The sequence below is a fragment of the Nicotiana tabacum genome, chromosome 3, assembly GCF_000715075.1.
Source record: "Nicotiana tabacum cultivar K326 chromosome 3, ASM71507v2, whole genome shotgun sequence".
Lineage (NCBI taxonomy): Eukaryota > Viridiplantae > Streptophyta > Magnoliopsida > Solanales > Solanaceae > Nicotiana > Nicotiana tabacum.
Window position 1 is genome coordinate 94,994,634 of NC_134082.1, and position 7,847 is coordinate 95,002,480.

General features: G+C 34.0%; 1 long non-coding RNA gene across 1 annotated transcript; it reads right to left on the reverse strand.

Annotated features, from left to right (window-relative positions):
• Positions 1-339: 339 nt before the first annotated feature.
• On the reverse strand, positions 340-7,415 carry LOC107824368 (uncharacterized). The gene is made up of 4 exons (XR_012707664.1): positions 7,200-7,415; positions 6,475-6,549; positions 1,579-2,995; positions 340-590 (listed from the first exon to the last, which is right to left on the reverse strand). It is a non-coding gene; the product is annotated as an uncharacterized LOC107824368 (long non-coding RNA).
• Between the last annotated feature and the right edge of the window lie 432 nt (positions 7,416-7,847).

Consider the following 7,847-nt stretch of genomic DNA (forward strand, 5'->3'; position numbering starts at 1 on the left):
AATTCAAAATAACTGTCGCTAAAAGTTCGCATCTTTAACGGCAATTATTTTTGGCAATTAATATGGCCATGGTATCCCTTATGAAAATATCTTAGCTTGTCGTTTTAGCATCCATTTTAGTGGCTAATATGTTTAACTAAATTGCCACTAAAAATCAATATCTTTAACGGTAATTATGTTATATCAATTATAACGGCTGCAATACCCTTGTGAAAACATCTATCCATTTATATAGGTGGTATATCCAACTAAATTAGCACTAAAAGTCGCAAGCGATAATAGCAATAGTGTAGCCACCACTAATAATAGTTACTACGTTCATCAAGAATATGACCCAAGTAAGAAAATATATTATATTTAATTCAAAAAAAATAAAATATATCTCATTAAATCTTAACAAACAAAAGAAAGTACTAATCAAAAATATTGATGTCATATTAACTAAACTATATTGTGTGAACTTTGAACTAAATAGCTAATGTCATTATATAACTAATCCAGGCGAATGATGGTATTCAAATGATTTCCGCAACTTTTCATCATTTTGAAATTGTCCACCTGCTAAATTATCGAATATCAAACTGTATGACCTGAAATTATAAAATAAATGTGTCAGAAAATAAAATACAATGTGAAAATACATCTTGAAGATTCCATCACTATCACAATTCATAAACAAGTCACTGTCTGCACTTGGGGATGACATTTTTGCACTAGCCTCTAAGACAACTCACATTATACAAGTATTTTTCCTTTTATTTGTGCATGTGATAACCACTTACTACTATCTTTTCTTTAGATAACATTGGCCCTCTATGTACAACAGGAATTCAAAGCTCACTCATATGCTGCAGAGTTTTCTGGGTAAGACTCTTTAAAGCATATGTATCATCACTTATCAGATAATTCTGAATTTTGTGAAGCTTAAAAATATTAAGCCATCAGTTTAAATTCCAACCTGGGGAAACAACAAATTAATCCCCTCAACATGATTGTTAATCATTTTCTTAAATTAAATGAAATATCTCATGTTATAGATATATGGATCTATAGAAGATTCTATAGTGTAGAAGTATAAAAATGATGTAATTTCCTATCAGCTCTTGTTACAAAATACTGTAGAAAATTTTGGTGAATCATGAAAGATAATTTAGAAGACTAAAACATCACCTAACATGTTCACTTGAGATGATTTTATATTACCAAGTTGGTGTCTCAAATTATTTTTTTTTAGAAAACAAATAATTGGTGAGAACATATATACAATGAACGGGTATCTTACCAAATAATGGAGCAAGCTACTGCAACTGTTCAAAATACACAAAACTATAAAAATGCAGTTTATTATATCTGCTCCTTGACTAGATTTTGCTCCCATAAATAATGGAATATTATTGTCCTATGATAGCAGATTATTAAGATAGTGGTACTGAGGACCACAAAAAAATAATGATATTGCTTTATTGCTCAGGCTTGTAAAAGATATATTTATTTTTTACAATGATTCGGAGGAAAGATTTGACTCAGAACATAACATAGGAGTAGTTGTAAATAACATATTTGTGTTTTTAATGATACCTATTGTGAAGAGCCTGTCCAACAACATGTGGAAAAGGTTTGTAATCAATTCAATCTTGACTCTTCAGTCTCCTTTGGCACAAGAGTTCTCGAACAGAAAATTAAGAAGCTGGCTATAAATATATACTATGATATATTTGAATTGTGAGCATACAACACTTTTTTCCGACACAAATTCATTGCATAGAGAATTGAGGTTATACTTTTTTTTCTATAGCCACTAATTGGTGGTTTTATATAGGGAAAAAAATAAAGAAAACTGATTGTGACTGAATTAATTAAGTAGTATACTTTGCATCAACCTGTAAAATAAGAGAAGTGAAATTATGTGAATATAATTTTAGCAGCCCGCCAGCAAGTACTAGTCATTAGATTCATGCATTAGACATAATCCTTATAAGAGCATCTACGTTTTCACCTGCATATTATTCAAGACACTTCGGAAGCTTCAGACACTCATAAAACTGCAAAAATTCTATACCTTCCCAATGGCTAAGAACTACCACACAAAAAGCCATGACCAAAATGGTGTTCAAGATGCACAAGTGGTTATCTTAATGGTGCCACTTTCAGCACAAGGTCATCTCAACCAGCTTCTCCACCTTCCTAGGCTTATCTCCTCATATAATATCCCGGTACACTATGTTGGAGCAACCACTCATATTCGTCAGGCTAAGTTTTGTGTCCATGATTTTGAGTATTGACCCTCACAGCTAAAAACCTATATTTTCATGAATTCCCTACACCACTTTTTGAAAATCCCCCTCTAAAGGCTAATGCTTCTTATCATCAATACATCTCCACGAGCCAGTGTGCTCAAAATATTGTTTAACTCATGATAGGCCCCAGAGAAGAGGCTTCAACTACTGTAGCAGATTATTTTTTTGTAGGTCCTCAGAATTATTAGACAATTTGTGCTTGCATAGCCATCAAACATGGAAGATCTGGAGTTTATTCTTCAACGTATTTTAGGTATCTTAAACAAAGTCACAAACTTTAAGAGGCTTATTAGGTAATGAAAAGTACAATATGTAAAGAAGAGGTTAAAGAAGACACAGAAGAATATTTCTAATTGTAAAAGATATATATTGTTTAGCTAAAAGTAAGAAATTAATAAAAATATTATTGAGAAGACACAGAAGACTATTTCTAATTGTAATAGTCTAAAGAAGACACAGAAGACAATTTCTAATGGTAAAAGATATATAGTGTTGAGACAGAAACCAACAGTGAGAAAAGAAAATATATAAAAGCAAGAAGCATTCAAGTAAGCCCAAATACTATAACAAATTAATAAAAATCGAAGGAGGAAAACTCAAAGATGAGCAGTATCGTGAGAAGGTTGAGCATTTTCAGTAACACTAGGTATCCTTGATATTTGTGGTACTCGTTCATGTCCACAGTTGGCGTCGGGGACCTAATAAATATTAACATGTTAGATAACAATACTTTTATATGATCAGAATTTCATTAAAATGTTTAAAGTTTATGTTCACATGAGGTGCCAATTGCTACTTTGAGTCATCAATACATTAGGAGCATATTTGCGTATGATTTGTCTCATTTGTTAACAATATCATGATAAAACCTCGGTTTATGCACAGTAAAAACAGTAAGAAGATGAAACAATGAAACATCTAAGACTAGAGTATACTCAGAGAACACGGACAATCACTTATTCAAGAACCTACTTCATAATAGAAATCATGCAATTTTACAGCATTCCTTTACATCATTTACTAAATGAAACATCACCGAGAGGTTGTGAGTTCGAGTCTCCCCAAGAGCAAGGTGGGAAGTTCTTGGAGGGAAGGATGCCGGGGGTCTATTTGGAAACAGTCTCTCTACCCTAGGGTAGGGGTAAGGTTTGCGTACACACTACCCTCCCCAGACCCCACTAAGTGAGATTATACTGGGTTGTTGTTGTTGTTGTTGTGTTTCAGAGGCTTCTTTGATTTGTTTTAGTGATTGTATCTGTTCAAAAATAAGCAAATCTAGTAAATATATGATAGTCCGTCTTTTCATTCCCCGTGTATAATATTTGAAATTATCAAATATGAATAGAATTCTCTACCTCTTGTGTGCTTATGTAATAGAGAATTATTGAACTCCCCTTGTCCTCTCTTCACCTCTGCTCCAAGCCTTAGGTGTCAATTTTTTTCTTGTTGCCCAATATAGTAAACAAGGTATAGGCAAGACCATGTTAGTTACCAGAGAAATTGGTTTAGGTATTGCTATCCAATGCGGAGATGGCTAGACTAAGCAAGGATCTAGTATGCAGATTTTTTCCTATGATATGTACTTGTGACTCATCATTCATCGTGCTGAATTCTATCAATTATGTAGACAATATTACGATGTGATCTGCCATGCTACATGGTTTCTTATCCCCTGATGACTTGATATTTGAGAAACCAAAGGTGAGTCAGCATTAATATGAAGTAGCTTTTCCTCTAGAAATTCACTTTATGCCAGACCATGTTTGCAAACAATCCTAAGATCTGCAGTAACAAGCTAGGCTCATTGAATCTCTGCAGACAGTCCTGCACTATATAATTGCTTTTGGTCATATAAAATATCAGGAGGCTACCGAAATTAAGCTTACGGTTTACAAGACACAAGAGAAGAATTTCTCCCACTAAATAAATTTCAACTATGAAAGGCTACCCACAAGCTCTCTTTTCAAAAATGGGAATTGAGATATTTTGTGGCTTTGCTATGCCAATTTTGCACATACTGACAACAGTGTTAAACAGAAATATGTGCAAGTAGCAAGTTTATCAATAGTATTGACGGCTCACTTAGATACATCGCAAAATCAATTGAAACCAACAAACACACGTGTGTTTATAGAAAATGCTTCAATGTGTTTAGAAGTTTTCCTACTTACTAAAACCAAACAATTCATTGAGGATTAACAGGCCAAGGGACAAAGAAAAAGGGAGTTGTGCTCCCTCATTTTTTGGAAGCTTAACTGTTTATACCTAGTCAATCCAACACTAGGATCAGCTTCTTTATTTGGTGATCACTATGGGAATGACCTTACATCATGTAATTTTTCCTAACTTTATAACTCCGCAAGCTACAAGTACAAAACTCAAAACTAAAATCAAGTAACCAAACATATGCTACAAGTGTAACATCCAGCTATTACCCAACTTGGATATGTGTGGTGCTAAGTTAAAGGAAACTAAAAACTGCAGCTAACTTTATTTTTACAACCTTTACACATTAAGAACTTCTTTCCTATTGTAGATAGTTTCAATTTGATGATATTTACCTTGAACAGACTATACTGAATGCAGAGAATATCGTATAGCTCACTTCAACTAATTGTATTTTGCAGCGTAGTAAATTGATAATAAGTTAATAACATGGAAAACCTTTAAGTTATCCAGATTGTTGCTCTATGCGTAAGATCCTGTTTACACTGAAAGTAACAAATAATGACAAACTGAAGATATCCCATCATTGTCATTAGATTACTACTACTAGTTTATTAAGCAATGAGAAGAGCTAAAACTAGTAACTCAGGAACTATATTATTACCTACTACATATCGATCAGATTTGCAACTATACATTGTGGTACAAAAACCTACTAGATAAAGGCAGTTGAAACTACAGCCGTAATAGAAGTTTCAGATACTCTGATAATAGTGATAGGGGATATGCAATTTACCACCAGAAGTGAGGAAATAAGATTTTCTTGTATGCAACATTGATGTAGACAGATTGCTTGTTGTTGAAGAATATTATGGAAAGGGAATGGGACCCACCTTAGTTTATAAGGGCAAAAGTGCAGAAGATTCAGGCGTTGAGGGATCATTTCAATGGGATCTTTCAACGTGTTTACGGAGAAGGAAACACTTTAGTAGATTATATAGCTAACATTGCCTTTTCTTTTGCAAAGACAACTCAATTTCACTCTTTCACAGAACTTCCTACAGCAGGGAGGAGATTAATAATGGACAAGTCACAAATACCAATCTAAGGGTTAAAATTGCAAAAAGAAACTTCCCATATTGACGTGCAAATGTTGCTATTACAACACTGGGAGGCTTCTAGTGACACTGATTTTATCAGATGGCAAAATACATACCAGTGCACAAAATGGAAATTTTCTGATGATCAATGGATAACCAAACACAAGAGTTCAATGCTATTGTAAATAGAGGAAACAATGCACATTCTTCCATCTTGGTTACAAGTAACTGGTGCTGTAGTGACTGGAGAAGACCACAACTAACTTAACAAAGGCCTGCAAAAGTTCTAAAAGATACTTATCTGTATCGAGTTATGCAAACAACAATTGATTCCAAGAAGATATCACAAAGTCATGGCCGAGGTAGCTTCAAATGGGTTTCTGTAATTCAATCCATCTGAGTACTATGTTATAGTGCAAACATGAAACTGGAAATAGACTACCCTAAAAGCCACAACAAAATCGGAATCAGGCCACACATGACACCACTGAAACCAGAACTCTTTTACAGACAGTCCGGACTACAATCCTCGAGATGAATGCAATTAACATTGCGTATTTTGGCAGAACAAGAACTAATTGGTGATACTTGGACACTCACAGTTCAATCGCAAAACATGGCGCCAGGTGAGAGCTCGGGAGGTGCTACGTGGAGGTTATGCAATTGAATAGAGGAGACAAAAATCACCTAAATCTGGAATATGTCCAGTATTTCGCATTTGTAATAGTTAGATTTAATTGCTTTTGCTCATTTTCCTTCCATTTGTACGTATCTTGTATTAACTGGATTCCTATTTTGGATTATTATTTATATATTCACCACAAGGCATCAAGCTGAGTGGTTTATATATATATATATATATATATATAGAGAGAGAGAGAGAGAGAGAGAGAGAAAGTACGGATTAGTACCTGGTAAGCAGAATTTTTCTCCGATAAAGACAAGAAAGTGAAGGAGAATAATGATTTATGCAGCAATCTTGAAACCTACACGAAAAGTGAAGTTGAAGATAGATGAGAGGGAGAAGATTGACAAGGATGATTAAGCATAATCGAGCAGATTTGGGGAAGATCCGATATATATTGAAGAAAACATGCAAACAGATAAATTAAGTTAAGGGCATTCTCTTTTCTTCTTTAAGTTGTCCAAGTCTATATTGTTGTAATGTTTTCTTCTTTGCATTTATAACAAGGAAAATAACATATAACTTGAATCCATTTTCCATGAAGGAAACAGATTTGAGGAGAAAGCTTAAACTATATCAACCTATTTGCCATAATACTGGAAGTAGTGAATCAATATGGCATTACAACAAGACAAGCAAGTCAAAAGCATGACTAATTAAACTCGGCATTAATCGTCTTATGCCCCTAAAGTCCAAAGAGTAGATACCGCCTTCCAGTTGCAACCCATTGACGTATGTAATTTATGTACTGATATTGATTTATTAGCAGGCATGACGGAATTCTTCTTACCTTAAACTCCGATATATTCATGATTCGTAAATCAGAGCTCTCATTCTTAGCTAATTTGGGGAAGATTTTGCAAAATTTTGCAGATTTGGGGAAGACAGATAAGAGAAAGAATATTAACAACAGATTTCGCAAAATTTACCTGGGGAAAAAGAGAAAGTTACCTGGGATTTGGGAAGATGATCGTCGGAGCTGTGGCAAGGTGGAGAATGTCACAGGCCGCAACAATTTTGTTAACCAGAGACTGTTAACTTGAGCGATTTCGCAGGCCGGAAACTGTTGAAATGGAATAGGTTTAGTCGCATTTTTTTCTTTTTGGCAAAATTAGTATTGGCAGAAGGGAATAGATTTCTTTTTTCTAATCAGAGGGAATACTTAATTCTTGCCCAAAATATTGGAAGGAAGATTTTATTTTATTTTGTACGGAGGGAAAGTTAAAATAACAAAAATTGGTATCAGTTAATGGTTTTTAGTGGCATTTTTTTTAGTGTCACTAAAGAATATCTTTTACTGGCCAATAATCATATGCCGCTAATATTTCAGCTTAAAGAATCTATGAGCAACAATTACCCTATTGCCGCTAAATAATTGACGTTAAAGGCCTTTGTTATAGTAGTGATTTTCCTTTAGCTGTTCCGATTCTTTGTTTTATTTCCTTAAACCTATCTTCATTGCATTCTGATTCTTGATTCATTATTTCGAAGTTTGACAGCATTTTAAAATCTGGGCATGAAGTCCGCAAGCATGTCATGTAATTGAAATCTGCACTTAATAGAACTGTAAAGAGTATAATAAAAGTGACAAGATTAAGA